The 21,548-nt window shown below is 38.4% G+C and overlaps 1 long non-coding RNA gene across 3 annotated transcripts in view; it reads left to right on the top strand.

Annotated features, from left to right (window-relative positions):
* Positions 1–14,356, top strand: part of LOC113602345 (uncharacterized) — a 276,948-nt gene extending 262,592 nt beyond the window's left edge. For 2 of the 3 annotated variants that reach the window (XR_008291829.1, XR_008291828.1), the window contains one exon: positions 13,872–14,356. This is a non-coding gene — a long non-coding RNA (uncharacterized LOC113602345). Of the gene's footprint in view, positions 1–9,632; positions 11,167–13,871 lie in introns of those variants that run through there. The other variant, XR_008291827.1, reaches the window with a different exon arrangement.
* The last annotated feature ends 7,192 nt before the right edge of the window (positions 14,357–21,548 follow it).

Raw genomic sequence — 21,548 nt, 5'->3', positions numbered from 1 at the left:
TACAGAATTCTGTATCATGGTGGTATTCACTCCAAAGTAGTTGGGAATCAAGTTTCAGATGAGAAGCAAGACACCAGTTCATAGAACTGGTAGATTATAAATATAGTATGAAAACTGTGGAGAGCCAAGGCTAAGAATGGAGAAGGTCTAAACTGTTGTTGCGAGCATAGTTAGAGGTATAGAACCATTTGGGAAAAGTGTAAAGTGAAAGGGAAGTTTCAAGACTCTAGAGTCTGAGGATCAGTGAGCTGGAATTTGAGTCAATAGGCAAGATGAAGACATTACAGTCACTCTCAAAGACCAATATAGATCCAACACATGGGTTGAGCAATAGGAGGTGAGGAATCCATTCCTTTTTCTTCTCCCAAAGAAGGAAACTGAAAATCAAAAAAGAGATACGCCATTTTGGGCGACAAGATGTAAATGGTTTGGTTAAAAAGAACAAAGTAAAGCATAGAATGATTGAGTATATCGTGTGTTGTTGTTGTTGTTTTAAGCACACGTAAAGAATTTCCTTGAAAGAATTTTATCCAGACTTTCAATCTAGTTTCAAATATTTAATAAAATGGTTAATTACCCAGTTTATTTTAAAAAGTCCAAAAGGTAAGGCTCATATAATTACGCTGATAAACTATGTTGAGGCAAAAGTATTCAGCAGATTGCATTTATACCTGAGCTTTAAGAGAACTTCACATACATAATTTAATTTAAACAATACTTTTGGAGCATGCTGATATTTTTGCTTTAAGACAAAGTAATGGACACAATTTAAAACAACTGTTACTGAAGCAATAGTATACCTGTTCACATCCATTAAATCTCTTCACACTGAAAGGGTCAATTATGCAACCAACAAAATGGTTCCATACCAATGTGAAAATCACCAATGTGGTGCCTTAAATTAAAAATTCAGTCCTTGAGTAAGGAGCAGTTCCAAGATGTGGGAATTAGCCCTGAGGCATAGCTTAAGACATTCAAAGACCAGGTGCATTCAGCATTCATTTGACTAAGTACTTGCAAATGTTATGTAGAATAATTACTTAAGCACAGAATATCTGCTTACAAAAGTGAAAAGCTATTGGAAGCAACATTAAGATGAATAATTATGATTTTTACTAGTGTTTTATGGGAGTATAATTTTGATACAGTAAAATGTCAAGTCCTAAGTGTTCAGCTCAATAAATTTTTTCATGTGTATATTTCTGTGGAATCACCACCTACTTAAAAATATAGAACATTTCCGCCAGCTCCAAAATAATTTCTATTTTAAAATGAAGCTGCACTGTGAACATTGGGAAGATGAGGGGGGATTACACATCCAAATTTTTAAAAAATAATCAGTAGGAAATCATAATTCACTTTATAAATATTTGATTCACACACAATTTTTTCAGGCGTGTTTCTGGTGTATATAATGATGGTCTCCCACATATCTCAAAGTCACTTACCTACTTTTTTTTTACCATAATCCATTAAAATATTTTTAAAGACACTTGTCTGGTTATAAACAAATAAATAGTATTTGTTAAAGGTATGACTTCCCACTGTTTCCCAGCATGCCTATATTTCTTCATCAGCCTGCCTCACTCAGCGTTGATTCCTCTGAAGATATAGATAATTGTGGTTGAGAGTATACTAGTGACACCTAGTGCTTATCCACTAAAAATGTCTGTGCTTAAGAGAACATTTATTTTCTCATGGTTAGCTACTGTTAATCAAGTTCCTGTTTATGTGTGGAAAGTGACAGTGATAATATAAGTGCTATTTCGTGCTGTTAAAGACAAAATGGATAACCTTCCAACGTAACCTCTTAACATAATTAAAGCAAACAGATTTGACATTAACACTGTGCATTAAGAGCACGAGCAGAGAATGAGAGGATCACAGAATGAGAAGGCATATGCTTGAATTGCATTTTTATTATTCATAAGCAGATATGAATGCCAAAAAGTTGTGGCATATTGGCTTAGTCCACTCATTAGGAACTAGTAGGTGACATGGGAGACAGAGGTGAGGTCTCTTCACACAATGAAAAAAGACATAAATAAGGCTCCTTGTTATTAATACTTTGGTTCTAAGATTTTCCATAACTTAGGTCAGATCCTGAAACACAGTGAGCCCCTCAGGCAAATGTAGCAAGGCTTGTCACTTCAGTTAGATGGACAAGTCTTAGTCTCTCCTCTCTTGCTGTAGTACAGAAAGAAAATCTCAGCTCTCAGTCCCGTTACCTTTGTGGAATAATAGTGATAGTGCCAGGAAGCCTCTCCATGCCCAACCAAAGTATTTTCCATCTACCTATCATTCCTATTATACCACTGTTATAAGAACTTCTGTCCCTTGAACCACCAAAATCTTGGTATGGTATTATAAGCTAAACAATACTGGGGATGAGTCAGCAGTTGATCTCTGGTTGACAGTGGTGAAGCAAATGTGACTCTGGGGGAGGAAAGAGTCGTGATGAAGGTGAAGACAGAGAATGCTAGATTAAATTTAAATTCAAAAACATACTGCACAATTTTGCCAAAGATAAGTCATGAAACCATGTAGTTACTTTCACTTTTGTTCAGCAAACATTTTTTTTTTAATTTCTTTAATGCTAATTTATTTTTGAGAGAGACAGAGCACGAACGGGGGAGGGGCAGAGAGAGAGGGAGACACAGAATCCGAAGCAGGCTCCAGGCTCCGAGCTGTCAGCACAGAATCAGACGTGGGGTTCAAACTCACAGACTGTAAAATCATGACCTGAGCCAAAGATGGCCATTTAACCGACTGAGCCACCCATGTGCCCCTTTCTGCAAACATTGTTAAACATCAAGGATGTTGGGCACTCTGCTCAGTACTGAAACATTTTATATATATTTGATATATATTATATATATGTTAATGCATAAGATATGTGTATATGCATATATATTTATATATCATATGCTAGGTTCTAGAATCTGGAGCTAAAGTAATAAACAGTATAAGTAAGAGGTCTTTCCTTATGCAGGTCATATACTACTACAATACACAGATAGTAACTATAATAACAACAATAACAAAGATAATTTTGGATATTCATAAGTACCAAGAAGGAAAAACAAGGTGAGATAATGTGCTAGAGTGATGTTAGAGGGATAAGGAAACAAACTTCTGCTAAGGTATCCAGGGACAACCTCTGTGAGGAGATGACACTTGAACTGAGAGCTGAATGAGAAAGCACATGAAGACATGGCAAAAAATGAGGTCCTGGTAAGCACAAGGTCCTAGAGGTAAGAATAATTTTGGTGTATTTAAGGAACAGAAAAAGGACCCATGTGGCAGGAGAGGAGAAGAAGACCAGGTCTGAGGGAAAGACTGGAATGAGATCTTACAGGTTGTTACGGCCTCAATGTTTGTGTCTCCCCCAAAATTCATATGTTGAAAACTTAGCCCCAATTTGATGGTAGTTAGAGGTGTCTGGGGAGGTAATTAAGTTTAGACCAGATCTTGAGCATGGGCCCCCATGATGGGATTAGTGCCCATATCAGAAGAGGAAGAGCAAGAGATCTCTCTGTCTTCACCAGCATATACCAAGGAAAACCCATGTGAGGCAGGAAGTCAGCGGTATACAAGCCTGGAAGCAGGCTCTCACCAGACACTGAATCTTCCAGCACCTTGACCTTGGACTTCTCAGCATCTGACACTGTCAGAAATAGCTATCTGTTATTTAAGCCACCAGTCCATGATATTTTGTAAGACACAAATGATGGCATGAAATTTGGAATATAGTTGCATAGATGTAGATAGATAGATAGATAGATAGATGATAGATGATAAAGATTTCATTTTATTGCAGAACACTGTGATTACCATATAGATAATAGATATAAGGGGTAAATATTCGGATCAAGATGACCTCATGTAATTTACCATCTATCTAGGAAGGTAGGACCCCTACATGACAAAAGCTAACATTCATAAAGAATATAGCCTACATTATGAACATACCCTATTCTGCAACATTGATACTAATGATTTCTTCCCGTGGGTACATCAGTTGCATGTGAAGAATGCCCTTAAGAAATGAACCCTTAAGAATGACAAGTTAGTGGACTTGGAAAAGCTACATCATGAAATTCTACTCTCTTTTGGGACTTTACACTATTATAGTTCTAGTCTCATACATCAAGTCACTTGAGGTGTCACCTTACATGATTTAAGACTGAAAAAGATAAACCCTCTCTGTCTCTGGGCACCATGTATTGGGTATTTGAAGGGCAGGCCAATGATTGTTTATTTTCCTGAAAATGTCCATGGCTGGAAACATAATGAGAAATACCTCCAACAACTTTGCCGAAGAGCTAACAAAAACTCCCATACAACATCAAAACTGTGTTTTGAATTTCTATGTTTTTTTCTGTGGGGCTCAAGTTGAACTTTATTTAAGGAAACAAAGTCTAGTTTTTGGTTTTGCTCTTTCTTTTGATTTTACATCCTACATTATTTTGTAATGTTTAGGAACACAACCATACCTTCTGCTCATAGTTCGGTTTAGATGTAGCATTCCAATAATAGCTGCTGCTTTCTAAACACACACACACACACACACACACACACTCACACACACACATGTGCACACAAACACAGTCACAGTTATGCAGATTCTAATAGCACATTACCATCTGGTCATTTATTAGCTTATTTTTCTTATTCTGCTAATTAAATGTGATTCCACTAGAGGCTCTATGTTAAATTGTATATTCCTATTTGGTATTCTAGATGACAAGAATTCTTTCCATCCAAGACCAGGGTTCTTCATTTATTTACTCAGTATTGAGTGTAAACATGTAAGGGATATTTCACCTTGCATGGATGGCAAAACTTGATATGACATAGCTCTTGCCCTCAACAGTGGCACACTGTCATGGAGAGGCTTACCAGGGTTGAGACAAAGTGCAACTCCTACTTACACACAGAAGGTGGGGAAAGGTGTTGTGATAGTGGTGAACTGAGCTGGTGGGTGGTCTACAGATATTATTTCAGGCTTGGTTGCATCATTTATTATACATCCCCAAAATGCCCATTTGGCCATCTGATTCTTTGTTCACGTGCCCATTCCCTCTAAAAAATGTTTGTTCCAAGACTGTGCTAGGCACAAGATAGGCACACAGAATAGTGATGACACTAGAGCTTACAGTCATACTGTTTCACCCTCACTCCACATCTCAAAAACAAAGAGTGTTGGGGTGCCTGGGTGGCTCAGTCGGTTGAGCATCCTATTTTGGCTCAGATCATGATCTCACAGCTTATGGGTTTGAACCCCACATCAGGCTCTGTGCTGACAGCTCAGAGCCTGGGGCATGCTTCATATTCTGTGTCTCCCTCTCTGCCCCCCCCCCCCCACTCATGCTCTGTCTCTCTCGCTCTCTCTCTCAAAAATAAATCAACATTAAAAATAATTTAAAAAAACAAAGATTACTTATGGTGCATACTCAGTACATATAATGTTTATTAAGTGAAATACAAGCCTTTTGATACAGTCAGTATCTAGACATATTTGAATGATGCCTCTCAATTACCCTATTTGTTTTTTATTTTAAAAAAGGGTTTAATGTTTATTTATTTTGAGAGAGAGAGAGAGTGCAAGCAGGGGCGGGGCAGAGAGAGAGAGAGAGAGAGAGAGAGAATCCAAAGCAGGCTCCAGGCAGGCTCTGGGCTGTCAGCCAGAGGACGACACGGAGCTCAAACTCACGACTGTGAGATCATGACCTGTGCTGAAGTCAGACACTTAACAGACTGAGCCACCTAGCCACCCTATCCAATTTGTTAATAAAAGGTATGGAAGTGATTTACCCAGAGTGACTTGATATTTTTTCTTGAATTATTTAACAAATGTTTATATAAAGCTTATGTCATGCTATGCACTATTCCCGCAGAGTGTAAGCTCATTTAAGACTCACAAAAACCTAGTGCTGCTGGTAGGATCCTCCATCTTGCAGACGATGATACTAGGCAAGGGAAGATCAGAGGCAGAACCCACTTTTGAATCTAGGCAGTCTGGATCCAGAGTCTACACTCTTGACCACTACCCTATGCTGGTTCACTTACCATGCTGGTCTTCCTCACGTTGTTGGCTCTTGAATCCTACATCCATTCGTGTATTCAGCAAGCATATTCTTTTCCAAGTGCACTGCCAACACTCTTGCCAAGCCCTCACCTTCACGTGCTCATGTTTGAAAAATAGCTTTCTATCACCTCCTCCTGGACTTTCATCGCTAACATCACCCCAGACTGGGTTCCTGGTTTTGTGTTTTTATCTCTTTATATTCTCTGCCTTGGAGAGCTTCCCATTCAAAGTGCTCTATCTTCTGGTTCCAAACTTATGCCTCAGTTTCCCTTGTCAAATATTCTTCTCCAAATATACCTTGCCAACACAGCATGGAACTTGCTAACCGGGACCCTGTTCTTGCTTCTGCTTTGTCTGGTCTCCACCAGCGCCACCTCTCCACTTAGGAAAATTCTATATCTTTAGGGAGATGAACCAGTCTCCAAGAAGCTTTTGCTCCTTCCCTGCTCCCTCCCTGTGATCCTTCCATTCCTCCTGTGTGTGTTCCTGTATGCCTGCTCCCAACACCTCTTATTTGGTATCTAGGCAGTACCTTTTAGTGGTTGGTAACAGAGGATCTGCAATCAAGTTGCAGTACTCATAGCCCTGTTCTGAAAACTCTGGGAAGTTCTGTCTCATCCATGAAATAGGGATAAGAATAGTGAACTCATGGAATAGATGCCAGACTGATTAAATTAACTAATGCCTTGATAGCTTAAGATTAAAATATAGGTTGGAAACTGCCTGGCACATTGAATACATGTTAGCTACTATTATTCAGCTACTATATATAGACCCTTGTAACATCTCTGATGATAATATTTAACTCCTAAGATGTTTCCTATCCATTATCAGTCCTTATCTCATTTTCCATGCTGTTGTTCCCTGCAATCTGCTGTCATTGTGTTCTTTATTTTTAATTTGTAATATATTTTTAATTTAATTTTACTTTCAATAGGCTCCACACCCAATGTGGGGCTTGAGCTCACAACTCTGAGACCAAGAGTCACATGCTCTACTGACTGAACCAGCCAGGCACCCCTGTCATCTCATTCTTACTAGCTTTGTCCACTGTTCTGAACTTTCTGATTGTAATACCTGAACCAGATCTAAAATTGGATCCAATGGGTTAGACTTCCTATCTGTCTTTGCTGAGGCTTTCACTTGTCCTGCATTCAGCCAAGTTCTCACCTTGTTCTCTTTCTCTGTACTTGCCCATTGACACAACTGGTTCTTTCCCCCATCATTCTCCAGCATCTAGACCCCTGCAAGCTGCATTCCATAATCTCCTGGATTTATTCAACTAGAATTTAAAAAACATTTTTAAAATAGCTGTATATGGAGCATACTAGATGCTCCAAAAACAGGTATCAAATGAGTGAATGATACAAAAATAAAGATGTTCATAGCTTATCATTATTTTTTAGTTTTCAAGAGAAGACAATTTAGATCAATGAAATTTGACAGGCACCTGTGAAGTCATATTTTGAGTAGGTTCAAAGAGATAGTCAGAATATTTCATTTGATTTGACAAATAACCATTCCCTCCTACCAGCAATAACACTTAAAAGAGACTTTATTTCATTAATGGGGAGAGGTTTATTTGCTTATGGCTCCTGGAAGACAAGAATTTGATATTTATTCTGAGGCAATTGGAAAATTGATTCGACCCATTTAGAAGTTTAACAATGGATTCATAATAACTCTCCTCAAAGAGTACAAAAGAACAAGAACATCAATTGATCAATGGTGCATTTAAGAAGAAAAAGAACTCAAGATCAAGGGAATTTAAAGAGATTGCTAAAGAAAACTCTCTATTCAGAGAATTAAATCATAAAGTGTTGCAGAGGGGCAGAGGGTACAAAACAAATTCCAAAGTGTTTCTTTAACTTTGGCACATGGATTTCAGGGAGGGGCCTCAAAACTCTTTCCTGTCAGTGCAAAATCGAAATGACAATCCCACACAAAACTGGCGTCATTGAAAACCTATTTAATTTAACCCTGTGGTCAGCCTCTGATGACTGTTTAGAGCAATTCTGGGTTCCCACAAAGTACAACGCTTTCTCTCAAGGCCAACTAGATCCACAGATTGGAGAGTAATCCCCAGGAAGGTCCTGATGAAAGGGCTAGTGGACAGAAAAGTCTGAGTGGATGTTTTACAGTGAGTGTCCCGCATGGAAAAACAAGATTGCCTCCTTTCTGATTTCTCCTAGACCCAGCAGTCTGAATGCCAATCTTTCCCATCAGTCATTATCAGGACTTAGCTCTGATCAATATCCAGAAAATTCCAACTCTAACAGGACCTAATTTTATCCAGCTCCATCCCCCTTCTCCTGGTAGATGAGTAGTCTTTCAGTAAGGTAGCTTACCTGAATAAGACCCCAGGTAATTAATGGGTGTTGTTGGGTTTTTTTTAAAATAAGTGAACAAATTAGTTTCCTCAGACATGCATCCAATTATTTTCTTGGAGTATCAGTACAGTTGGGGCAGAATGAGAGAAAATGAAAATAAATATGTCAAAACTAAAGAAATTGGCCAATATTAAAAGGCAAATTACCTTCTAATGCTCACTTCACAACAGAAACATAAGGAAAATATACAATTAAAGAGAGCTGTTTGTAAATGCTCAAATTCTGTACTAGAGTTGTAGGTGCATATTCTGAAGGAATTTATGTTATAGTAAAATAGCTGAAATAGCTATTTTAGAAGTTCATGCAAATGTAATGATAATTGTCAAGTTTTAAAAATACACTATAGGAAGAAAAACCTTCTCTCTTTTAAAAGAAATGATTTAGATATAAATCCAGTAAAGCTATCCTTGATTAAAAACTGATTTGGGAAATTTTTTTTCTCAAGTTAATAAGACTATAATCACTAACCCAGAAAACAGAATATTATATTAAGGATAATAGGATTATTAAGCATGAAGTTCACTAAGTAAAAAAAAAAAACTTCTAAATATAGCTCCCTTGGAAAATTATTTCAACCTTCACCTGCTATCTTTCACCTGCTATTGTCATTCATTCATTTATTCCATAATACTTGTTTCAATCTATTCTGGAGAAATAGAGCTGAGACTCCTATTTATGTCTTAAGTTTTTTGAATAGACATTATTTTTTAGAGTAGTTTTAGATTCACAGAAAAACTAAGCAGAGAGTATAGAAGGTTCCCATGCCCACCTTGTCCCTACACATAGCCAACCTACCCCACTGTAGGCATCCCATATCACAGTGGTACATTTGTTACAATTGATGAACTTCCATTGACACATCATCATCACCCAAATTATACCTTTATCTTCATCTTCGTTTTTCCTACAGTAATAAATTTTTGGACTATAATTAGCCATCAGTTATTATATATTATGTTATAGTATGTTATACTATACTATATGATATGATATATGATATTCTACATCACATTTTTCAGCCTCTCCTGTAGGTGTGGCCATGTGACTCAAATATGGCCAAAAAAAATAGAAAAGAATGTGACTTGTAGCAGCTTCCAGGAGCCTTCTTTAAAAGGCATAACAAGTGTACCCTTAACTCTTTTATTCTTCAGCCCATCTTTGTGTTTCCTCTGGAGTGCAGAAACCATCATGGTCCCCAGGATCAAAGCCATGCATCGCAGAGCAACAACATAGAAGGAACCTGGATCTTTGAAGACTTTGTGCAACAGAGCTATATTACCAGGCCTAAATTTGCTTAAGCAAAAGAAAAGTAAATTTTATCTTATTTAAAGCACTATTACTGAGGGTATTCTAAAACACATAGCCATATCTAGTACAAGCTAATGCAATAAAACAAAGTACTATAGATGTAGTACCTATAGATGATAAAATATAGATAAGGTCCAGCCCTTGCTCCCACGATTCCTTCAATCTACTAGGGAAAATAACATATACAAATGAATAAATGGGCTATAAATGTCATACAAACTGAGTCTTATAGGATATAGAAGAGAAAAAAAAATAATTTTAGGGTGTGAAAAAGGGTAACTTTACGGGCAAAATAATGTGAAATTTGGGTCAATAGCTGATATTAGAAAGGGAAAAAATGGAATGTTTTGGGAATAGACTGAACTAACAGAAGCTCAAAGAAGGGCATTTGAGAGAACCAAAGTGATCTAGTTTGGCTAGAGAGACATGAAAGACAAAGGAAATCAAGACAAGTAGATTAAGGCTGTTTACAGAAAATAATGCCAGGCTAACAATTGTGCTTTTAGGGAATATAATTCATTTAAATCTTGGGGCACCTGGATGGCTCAGTTGGTTGAGCTCCCAAATTTGATTTTGGCTCAGGTCATGATCTCATGGTTCATGGGATTGAGCCCTGCATCAGGGTCTGGGCTGGCAGCATGGACAATGCTTGGGGTTCTCTCTCTCTCCTCTCTTTCTGCCCCTCCCCCCACTTGTGTGTGTGCACACATGCTCTGCCTCTCTCAAAAATAAATAGGTAAACATTTTTAAAAACTTAAAAAATAAGAAAAAGATTTATTTAAATCTTACATTAGGAAAATTCATTTGGTTATAATGTCAGAGGAGGTCAGGACAGGAGCAGTGAAGAGAAGAAGACAGCACTCCTCTTCCTGCAATTAGTATGATGGCATCAAAATGGAAAGACAATGATGGGTGGGCAAAATGTTGGAAAGGAACCATCTTTCAGACTTGGCAACTGATTATGAAATGTGAAGAGAAGTAAATTAAAAAGCCCAGATTTTAAGCCAGGTGACAACTCAAGATGTAGTCCATTAACTGAAGAAAGGCAGTTAGAAGCAGGGAGCTGTTTGACGGAGCGGATATGGAAAGTACTGTTGGAGTCATTATGTATTTGAGGTGCTGGAAGGAGGGCATATCCATTAACCATTGGAAATATGGACTTTAAAACAGGAGAAAATTTCAGGCTAAAGATACTGACTTACTAGTTTTAATCTGAAAGAATCTTTGTTATGAAAAGCACAGTGAAAAAGGTTGATGTTGATGGGTCCCAGCTGGCAGAGACTTGGACAGACTTTCAGTGTCTGGGGACACTACTCTCTCTTCTACCTTTGGTGAACAGCTGTAGTAGGTCACCATGCAGCCCTGAGGAAGGGAAGAGAAGGGGCGGGGCGGGGCGAGGCGGGGCGAGGCGAGGCGAGAGAATTTAGCACTAATGTGCTGATAGAGAGGTAAAAAGAAGGACCCCAAACAATTTGCTTTCTTCAGTCAGTCTTTCAGTTTCCACAGAATGAGCAAGTTGCAATTCAAAAAGACTCATAAGTATGTAGTTAATAAAATTAATCCCGCAGGTGATAGCAAATAAAGAGGAGGTGGAGAATTTGTCCACTGCCTACATTTACTGCAAAATCCTGGAATTGAAATTCGTTTGTTAAGATTGAAGTTAGCAAAACACTGACGGTCTGTCCAGGCCACCATGAGCAACTTTGAAGGTAAGATTAAACATGCCTTTCATCTCTGTTAAGACATTTCTGCAACATCTTTTCAGTCTGGGAACTAAAGCCAAGTTAGGAAAAACAGCAATGTGAGTGTGCCATTCCAGTGGTTCAGAATGAGAGACATGTGTTCATGTGCTCGGGTACTTAAATGCACATAAGGTCTAGCTGGGTGTCTGAAATGGTTCATGTTGCCCAATATAAAACCCTTCCTCTTGAACCTGCCCCTTCCCAATACTAAAATTGAACAGTAGTTCTGAGCTCCTGTTTAGTTCCTAATGGAACTAAAATATCTTGTTGAACTCATTTATTGTTTCTCCTCCTTGTAGTCTACTCTCTGAGGTCAGAAATTTTCTTATTCTTTGGAATTCACTCCTAGGCCCTCTTCTTGCTCTATTCTCTCTCCTTGGACAATCACATCTACCCCCCCCCCACCCCAGGCCTTCAATTATCATTCAGGGACCAACAACCTCATGTTTCTGTATCTAGTCCTGATTGCTGGGAAAAGGTAGACAGAAATGCCTACTCAGCACCTGCACTTATATGTCTCAAAGACCCACAAATTCAACATATCCAAAACAATGGAATTCATGGATTTCCTGGTGCCAAACCTACTCTCTGTCCACTTTTCCCCATTTCAGGAGGTAACCCCAGATTAGGAGTTATTCTTGATTCCTCTTTCCACTTGACTCCCCAAATCCTATTGGTTCTTCCTCCTAAATCTCTCTCTCTCTCTCTCTCTCTCTCTCTCTCTCTCTCTCTCTCTTTCTCTCTATCTACAGCAGCCCATGGTTCCAGCTACATCTTTTCTCACCAAGAATATTTAAAAAGCCTCTTAACTGGTTTACCTGCATCCATTATCACCCTCTTCCAGTTCATTCTCTATCATATAGCCAGATAATTCATTTTAGAATAAGAGATTTGTTCCTCTTCCTTGCTAAATACCTTTCAGTGGTTTTCTATTCCTCCTTGGATAGAAAAGATACAGTCCATAATCCTTAATATGTCCTTTGAGGTTCTGCATGATCAGGCTGCCTCCTATCTTTCTGCCTTGGTTTGCTCTTCTCTCTACACTCCAACATTATTGGTCTCTAAAAAAAAATTTCTCTGATGGGCCATTCTCTTTTTTGCCCCAGGACCAATATATATGCTGTCATATAATTTTTCTCTTTTTCCCACTTGCTCTGCCTTTACTTATCTAGTGCCTTCTTTATGGTCAACACAAATTTCATTTCCTTAGGGAAGTATTTCTGGACTCTACAATACAATTTCCTCTCATGTGCTTGCACAGAACATTTCTCCTACATAGAACTCAATAAAATTGTTTGATGACTCTCTTCCCTACTAGGCTGCAATCTGTCTTGTTCAGCGCTGTGTATCTAGCAACCAGCACATTTTCAGCAAAGAAAAGTGGCTAAACAAATAAATGGTTTTAGGAAACTATTGCAGGCTTGAGTTAACATTTCAAATCCAGTATTTTTCTTCTGGCAGAGTAACAATTGTCATCAAATAATGGCTCAGTTCAAATTTGTTTATCAGATTAGGAGAAAGCAAGGTGTCAAAGAAAAGTAACACAACAGAAAAGTAGGATTTGTGTGTGTGTGTGTGTGTGTGTGTGTGTGTGTGGCAGAGCAGAAGGTAAATGTTGCAAATATAAGACACTTGTGCTAAAAGGAGGCCTGTGGATGGTGGACCCTGCAAAATAGAGCGCTAAGGGGAAGGAAGGCATAGAGAAAACAGCTTTATATCATCTTGGCAATAACTTGGGCTTTAGAGTCAGAAAGACCTGGAGCTCAATCCCAGCTCTGCCGTTTACAAACCAATTAACTAATCTGTCTGGGTCTCCATTTCTTTACTGTGATTTAGAATAATAATACTGCAAAGAAAGAGTGTGAGGACGACTTCTTTTTAAAGAGCATGCAAATTTTTGACACATAACAAGAGTCTGAATTGTTACTTTCCTCCTTCTTCTCTAGCTCCAGGAGGACACGTGCTCCACTTACAGTTTATTTTATATTCAGTTTATCAAGCAGTAAAATTCGTGGCCCATAAACTTAATGTAAATTGTGTATCAGTCAGGGTCCCATGGGAATACATGAATCGTGCCACGTAATTCAGGAGGGTATTTTATCCAAGATACTAGTTACAATAGTGCTAAGAGAGAGAGCTGAAAATGTCAACACAGAAGGTGAGATGATCAACACATTGACGGGGACAGGAAGCTGCTGGCATCCTTCAACCCAGGGAACCAGAGAGTGGAACCCCTGGAACCTTGTCAGAGGGGAACTAGCTGCTGCCCACTGAAGGTGCCACTCAAAGTAGAGAGAAGTGGAGGAGTATTCTGACATCCCTCGTCCTCCCTCCTTCCAGCTTCCTGCCAACATCTCCCGCTGGAGACTGCATGGCGCCTCCAGGGAAATATCACTTGCCCAGGTGGACCTCTGCGACTGAAAGCAGAGAAGGGAAAAGCAGAAGACGGATCTGAGTGAAAACAGGCAAATGACTGGCATGAAGGGAAACCAAAAGTGAGTTCGTTTAACTTGACCTAAACAGAACTGCCGTGCTCTGGTGGAATTACATGAGACCAGCTCAGGACACATTACAAATAATAGTAATTTTACTCTTTGAGATACACAAAGCACCTGCAGAGGGTAATCTGGTGTAATGGAAAGAAAGCAGGCTTGGAAGGAGACAGCTGTGGTGTGCAAACCTAAACACGAAGGGACGTCGAAGGACAGAGCAAGTTTCTCATGCTCTTCTTTCTACTCTTCTCCCCAAATCTGTATCCCTGTTACCAAACTGGTGAAAGACTTGCAGAAGTTGTTGAAATATATACAAGCAGATATGTATACAGAGGCATACACCCTATTGAAAAATACAGAGACATACACCTTATTATAAAAAAAAAAAACAACAGAATGCTAAATATATTGTTCTGAAACTTTTTCCTACTTCACAGTAGATCTTTGACCTCTTTCCATATCACATATATAATTTTGCCATTACATTTAATGAGTACATATATCCTACTGTATGCTCAGATGATAATTCACTTAACCAATCCCATATGGGGAGTTATTTTTACTGTTTCTAATTTTTTTAACTGAAAATAGGTTTGTAAAGAACATATTTGTACAGATATCTGCAGGGTAAAGTTCTGAAAGTGAGATTGCTGGGTCAAAGGGTAAGATGTCATAAATTTTAATAGCATTACCACAAGGCATTCCTAAATTTGTTTCAGTTTACATTCTCATCAAGATGGGGGGGGGGACCTTTCTCATGCACTCCAGACAATTCAGTGTTTTCTCCTTTTGAACCACATAAAATACACACAAAAACAAATTTCATTACTGATTAATAATGAAATTGGATTTTGCTATTTTTTTTCACATCTTTAATTATGGGTTAAGTTTAACATTTACAGGTACTTTGGCCGTTTTTATTTTTCTGTCAACAGCTAACTCATATTCCATGACAATTTTTCTGTTAGATGGCTTTTTTAAAGTCTTGCTTACTGACTTGTAAAATATGACAAACTTTATCCTAAGTTGTCAGGTATTGCCACTTTTCCCTCATTTGTCCTAGGCTGTTGAATTTTTCCGTTGTTGTTTGCCATGCAGGAATTCTCCCCTTACAAACTGTAGAGTCTTGAGCAAGTAAATGAAATTTGATTAGCCTCTAATTAATTTATGCATCTGAAAATGGGGGATCACAATATGCTCCTCACGCTATGTTTTGAGGCTGAGGACGTACGTTTACATTTTCTTTGCCTAGAACATAAACCGCCATGTTTATTGTTAAACGTTCTTTCATGTTATGCCACCTACATCCTTCTGAAGTGGGTATGGTGGATCTTAATATTTTCATTTTACAGATTAAGAAGCTGAGGCTCAGCAAATTTTCTCAAATTCATTACAGTCAGACAACAAGAAAGATTTAAAGAATCAATTCTTGGTCCAGAATATCAAAAATAAACACACGTATCCCCTTACCCGTCTGCTTTTTAGTGGCTGCATGTTGAGACCAAAAGGAGAGACCTTCTACGGTTTATGAAAAAAAATGCGCTAGCAGGACTGATTGATTTGGAAGCAAATTCGACTGGGGGGGGGAGGGCGATGGAGCTTTTCAAATGTGTTCCAAATTGACATGTTAACTAACGGACAAAGACCTGTAATCTTTCTGGCCATGAGGGTGGTGAAAAGAAGAGACAATGGTTGTAAGCTCTCTTAAAAGGCATTTTGTAGCATTATGTTCCATTCAGCTCCTGGATACTGCCTAAAACAAGAGCCCAGTCTTCATACAAAGAAAAAGACAATTGTTTACTGTGCACAAATCTATTCAGCCAAACTTCATGCAGACTAATAACTCCAAGAAACAGGATATTTGAATACAAAGGGAAAAAGATATTTTCAAAAAATATCATGTTGGAATATGCAACAGTATTTTCATAGCTTTTCATCTGCTATTCAGGGAAAGTTACCTGTGACATGAAAGAAAATTTAACAATGAAACTTGATCATGTAGAAAGAGCTAACGTATAAATAAAAATGGAAATGCCTCGCATATAGGCCATTATCAGCAAGCCAGATGAAAGTTTAAGCATTTCAAATATCCTAGGGACTTCAGTTGCTCTAAGAAAATGGAAATGCTTCCAGACACACATGCTTAGAGAGATTACTTCAAGGTTTACAGATGCAAAGCATTTTAGTTTCAGAGGCAAGATTGGGAGCCTAAATCAGATGAGACTAATAGCAAGTTCATCACTTCTGAAACCGCACACAGACACTAAAGATGTTTTTCACAATAATTTTAGGAGGACAGCCCTGTGGCTCTGCACTGGAGAGAGACACAGCTATTTAAGTATTTGGAAGGTGAGGCAATATATGGCATAAGCCATTAAAACGAGGAACCACCACCAGTAGGTGCCATATGGTTCTCAGAATATCTTTGTAGACAGAAGCACACCTACATTATGGGCCATTACCATACATCACCCTGGAAGAGTGTCCTGCCTTGTGGATTTTACAACTCCAGCTAGAGATTTTGAAAATTCAAAATGTTATTGGAAGTACATTTTAAACAATAAAAAACTTGAAGTCCTTCAGTCAAGGAATGTAAAATATATCTTAGAAATACATTTCTTTGGCCAAACATCAGCCTGAGTTTGCCCAGAGGCAGGAATACCTGTAAGATAGCACGAAATGAGGAGTCTCAATGTTGACCTGGCTTAGGGAGATCTTGAACTAGTTCTGTTCTGTGTATACAAGCACACAAGTACGTCAGATGCTTTCCCCTCTACATCATGTATATTCCTTTAGGTGATCAGGGACCTTCTGTCTCTGAGGGGATCATTGGTGTTTGGGACTGCTGAAAGAAGTGTGGTTCACAGAAGTTGGTCTGGGGGCAAGGTCTGAGAACAGATGGAAATCACTCTTATTGGATGATAAGCTGTCAACGACTGGTGGAAGGTATTCCCTTGATACCAATGGAACAATGCTTAACGGCCAGCTTGATACAAGCAATGCACGAAGCTCCCTGGAATGGCAATATGATGGTTTGTGGGTTCTTGGCTTCTACATGGCTTTCAGAAATGGTTGACAGAGTATAATCATTCATCCTGAGCTGAGGCAGGTCCTGGATGATGATCCCCTCCCATCAGTGTGATCATTCAGGTTTGATTCTCTAGTTCTGGTACCACTAACCCTTGGTCACAGTATAACTTTTGTCTTCTTCCTTTCTCATGCAGACTTCTCATTTGGACTATTGTCATGATAGCTAGCATTTCAGCTATTCCTCAAGACCTGTTCTTTATGTCCTGACTTAAGTACTAGATCTAAAGGGCAAGAATTTGATTGTTTAAATTTTTATTTCTCCCATTTTTCCCTAAGGCAGTAGTTACAAGATATGAAATTTATGGGATAGAATGGGGCCAGGAATGTCACAAGAAACAGAAAACTACCAGGATTAGAAAACACAATGGCTAATATCCTGCTCTACACCATCTTAAGCATTTGAGAGAATATTTGCAACTAAAACTTAGAGAAAATAGTAGACGATGGGCCCATCCAGTAATTATGATCTTCTAACAGACTCTACTTCAAAAGTAGCGTGTGTTAACATATTGCTTCAAACGTATATGCATCCTCATGTGGACATTATGTCAGAGCGAGTTGGATGGAACTAGTTCTGTCACGTGGTTCTTGTTACAATAAAGCAGTAAGACAGGACAGAGTTCCATAGTCTGGGTGCATTGTGCTTTTGAAATGAAAAGGGAAGGTTGCCTCTAATAGGCATTTCCACCAGAGAGCAGTCACAATGCCCAGTTGGTTCTCATGCTTTTGATAGTTCCTGACTGTGTCTAACTCTCCTGCTGAGTTCCTGTCTCAGGCTCATGTATTAATATTAACTCAAGCTGCAATGAGGCCGATTTCTCTTGTAGAGAGGGAGCATTTTGATCTGTGCACTTTATCATTAAAACGTTCCCTGAAAGCCTATCTTGCAGCATTTCCCAAATCATGTTCCATAGAATCCTGGTATCTAGTGAGACGTAAAAAGGTGTTGCACAGATAAAAGGAATCGTACTCAAACTACTCAGCAATATTCTGCAAACTTTACCTCTTATCATAAAGATTCAGAATTCAATTAACATATAAAAGGTTCAGAGGAAACCTACATGAAAGAAACCTGTCTAACTTTGATAAACCCACTGTTTCTCAAACTTTGCAAACACAATCTTGGCTTTATTCATCTAATATCAATGACTATCACATGGCGCACATCTGAAAAGGCTGCTGATTTCACATGACATAATTTATTCAGATATTTGATTCCACACATCTCTTCCTATAGAGATAAAATCTATTTCCATTTAGGACAAAATCATACAAAATTCAGAAGCATAAAAATATTTTTAATTGAGAGAAAGTTTTTACATACTAAATTCAGAACTTCTAGTGGTCCTTGTGCAACCTGAGAAACTAAAGTTTGAAAATTGTGGCACCATTAAAATTAATTTGTATGGACATCACTGTCATTATATAAGACATCAACCTTCTGTAAGGTAAGAGATCCAAGTAATAGATAGATCCAGGTAAGTCAGGAGCAGGTGAACCACATAGAATTGAGTTGCACAGACCTCTGTGCTCAGAGGAAGATAGTGAGGTGTTGATCCATGAAACCCAAGGGTAATGCAAGGCAATGGATGGATTGAAAGGGAGTCAGGACCCAGAAGAATGCAGTCACTAGAAAGCAGTTAAGGCAATAGAGCAAATTCCAGGATCCCAGAAAAGCACAAATACCGAAAGATTAGACAAAGTGGGAGAAAAGACATACAGGAGCAAGTGTGCAGAAACATAAGCAAACAGACTGGAGAGGAGGTATGAACACTGATGAAAAAGACCTGTGAATGTCTGCTATAATAAATAACTTACAAAAAAACCCAAAACTCTGCCTCTTAGGACAGATGACATTGTTGGGTGGGGGCTATTCCAAAGTCTTGGGCTGTAGCTGTTCAGTGGTTCATCTGGATAGAGGAGGAAAAACCAGATGAAGGTAAGGGCAGGAATCATCCTCATGTTCACCTGAGTTTGGAGGAAGAAGGATTTGACCAATTATTACAATCAAACCATCAATTTTGTAGAAATCTTCTTTACTACTTTATGATCATAATTCTGTTTTCACCTTTTCTCATTTACAAAACAATAATGAGTTATGTGATAGGAATACCCATATCAATGAACTGACCAATATGCCTGTCATTTATGTGTCTTTTATCAGAGATGACAAGTATTAACATATTCATAAAAGCCAATGCGAGCAAAGACAACTTTCAATAAGTATGAAGAACCAAAATTTGAGCTTACATTATCATACAAAAGAATTAAATGTAAAATGTCAAGAATTTATCATATACTGATAAATGTACTATAATTGATTGCAATGAATTGAGTGATGCTTTATGTTTTTTTATTTTTATTTAATTTTCATTTTATTTTTATTTTAGTATATTTATTTTAGTAAAGCCTTGATCCTAACCCACAGATCCCTATTAACACAAATTAAGAAAGTGTAACACTGGCCATGTTACCTTTTCTGGGGATTAAAAGCTGCGCTTAATTGGTCATTGCAAGGGCTTTGTGTTAGCCTGAAGAGATATACTGGGTAGCTTTTGGCATGGATTGATCCTAGGGTCTCTCCTAATCACTAATTTATTGATGACCTAATCTAAAAGTTTATAGTATACTATCCATATTACTGGAGAGCTTGTGTTATGAGGGTTACTAAGATTTTGGAACTAGGAAATAAGGCCCAATATGATTTTCATAAAGAATATACTGCATTTGCAAAACCACAATGAAATTCAATAAAAACATACACAGACAGATTCAGGTAAGGAAAAGAATCTGAGAAGGAATATACGGTGTTGAAATAATAATCATATGTATGGAAAAATTATCCATGTCAACATAATGCCAAGATGTATTCATATGACTAACTTATAAAAATAATCTCAAGATCTCTCATAAGAGGCCTCTGAGAATTTATTATGAGCAGACTTTGAAGAGAAAGTGGTCAAACATATAATCCATATAAAAGAGACTACCTTAAAGGGGTGAGAAGTAAGACCTATCTGACAGTGTCCTCATTGGCACATAGTATATTTTCCATTGGTGTCTACTGATGTATCATCTGTCAGGATTTGGTCAGGAAGACAGAGGCCACTCCATATACCCCTGGTGTAAAGGATTTTAATATAGGAAATGTGGGCTTAAACAACTTTTGGAATAGTTGGGAAGGGCAAGGCCAGGGAAGCCACCACTGGTGATCTTGGCCTGAAGCACTGAAGAGAATGGTTCTCCACACTAGCTAGGCAGATGCACTGAACCTCTCATGTGCCCATCCATTTGCCTACAACTGTCTTCAGAGATTGATGGCTAATTCCTTCTCTTCCACCTTCCAAATCTTATTGGAGTACTTCTCGTTGTCAAGCTCTGCCAGAGCCATGTGAAAAAAAGGGATTCTGGGGAAGATAATTCTCACTGTAGAGGAAGGTGATGACATGATACAGAGCTGACAGCAACCCAGCACAATTATATAAATGAAGATCCTTTGAGCAAAGAATAAAGAAATTTGTATGTTTAGCCTAGAGGAGACAGAACATGACAGATTTTCACAAAATTTTTGACCTCTTGGGAAGCCAGGTTAAAATTCTTAGCCAAATCAGTTTATAGATGATTAGGTCAACAATTGCCACAATAGTAGCAAACAATCTCAATTGTTGCCGGGCTACAATAACCAGCCATATGTCTTGCCTATGTGTCAGCATGTCAGCTTGGGCAACCATGCTGATCTCATCTGGGGCTTGGGAATTATTTCCAGGTCAAGGTTCAGAATCGAGTCTGCTCCACAAGTCACTCATTTTTTAAATGTTTTTATTTATTTTTGAGAGAGAGAGAGAGAAAGAGAGAGCACAAGCTGGGGAGGGTCAGAGAGAGAAGGAGACACAGAATTCGAAGCAGGCTCCAGGCTCTGGGCTATCAGCACACAGCCCAACACAGGGCTCCAACTTGTGAACCATGAAATCATAACCTGAGCCAAAGTCAGATGCTTAACCGACTGAGCCCCCCAGATGCCTCACATATCATTCATTTATTTTATTTAATTTTTTAATTTTTTAAAATTTACATCCAAATTAGTTAGCATATAGTGCAACAGTGATTTCAGGAGTAGATTCCTTAGTGCCCCTTACCCATTTAGCCCATCCCCCCTTCCACAACCCCTCCAGTAACCCTCAGTTTTTTCTCCGTATTTATGAGTCTCTTCTGTTTTGTCCCCCTCCCTGTTTTTATATTATTTTCATTTCCCTTCCCTTATGTTCATCTGTTTTGTCTCTTAAAGTCCTCATATGAGTGAAGTCCTGTGATTTTTGTCTTTCTCTGACTAATTTCGCTTAGCATGATACCCTCTAGTTCCATCCACATAGTTGCAAATGGCAAGATTTCATTCATTTCGATTGCTGAGTAATACTCCATTGTATATATATACCAC

The sequence above is a fragment of the Acinonyx jubatus genome, chromosome D3 (assembly GCF_027475565.1).
Source record: "Acinonyx jubatus isolate Ajub_Pintada_27869175 chromosome D3, VMU_Ajub_asm_v1.0, whole genome shotgun sequence".
NCBI lineage: Eukaryota > Metazoa > Chordata > Mammalia > Carnivora > Felidae > Acinonyx > Acinonyx jubatus.
The sequence above is the reverse complement of the archived record's forward strand: the minus strand, read 5'-3'. Positions and strand labels throughout refer to the sequence as shown.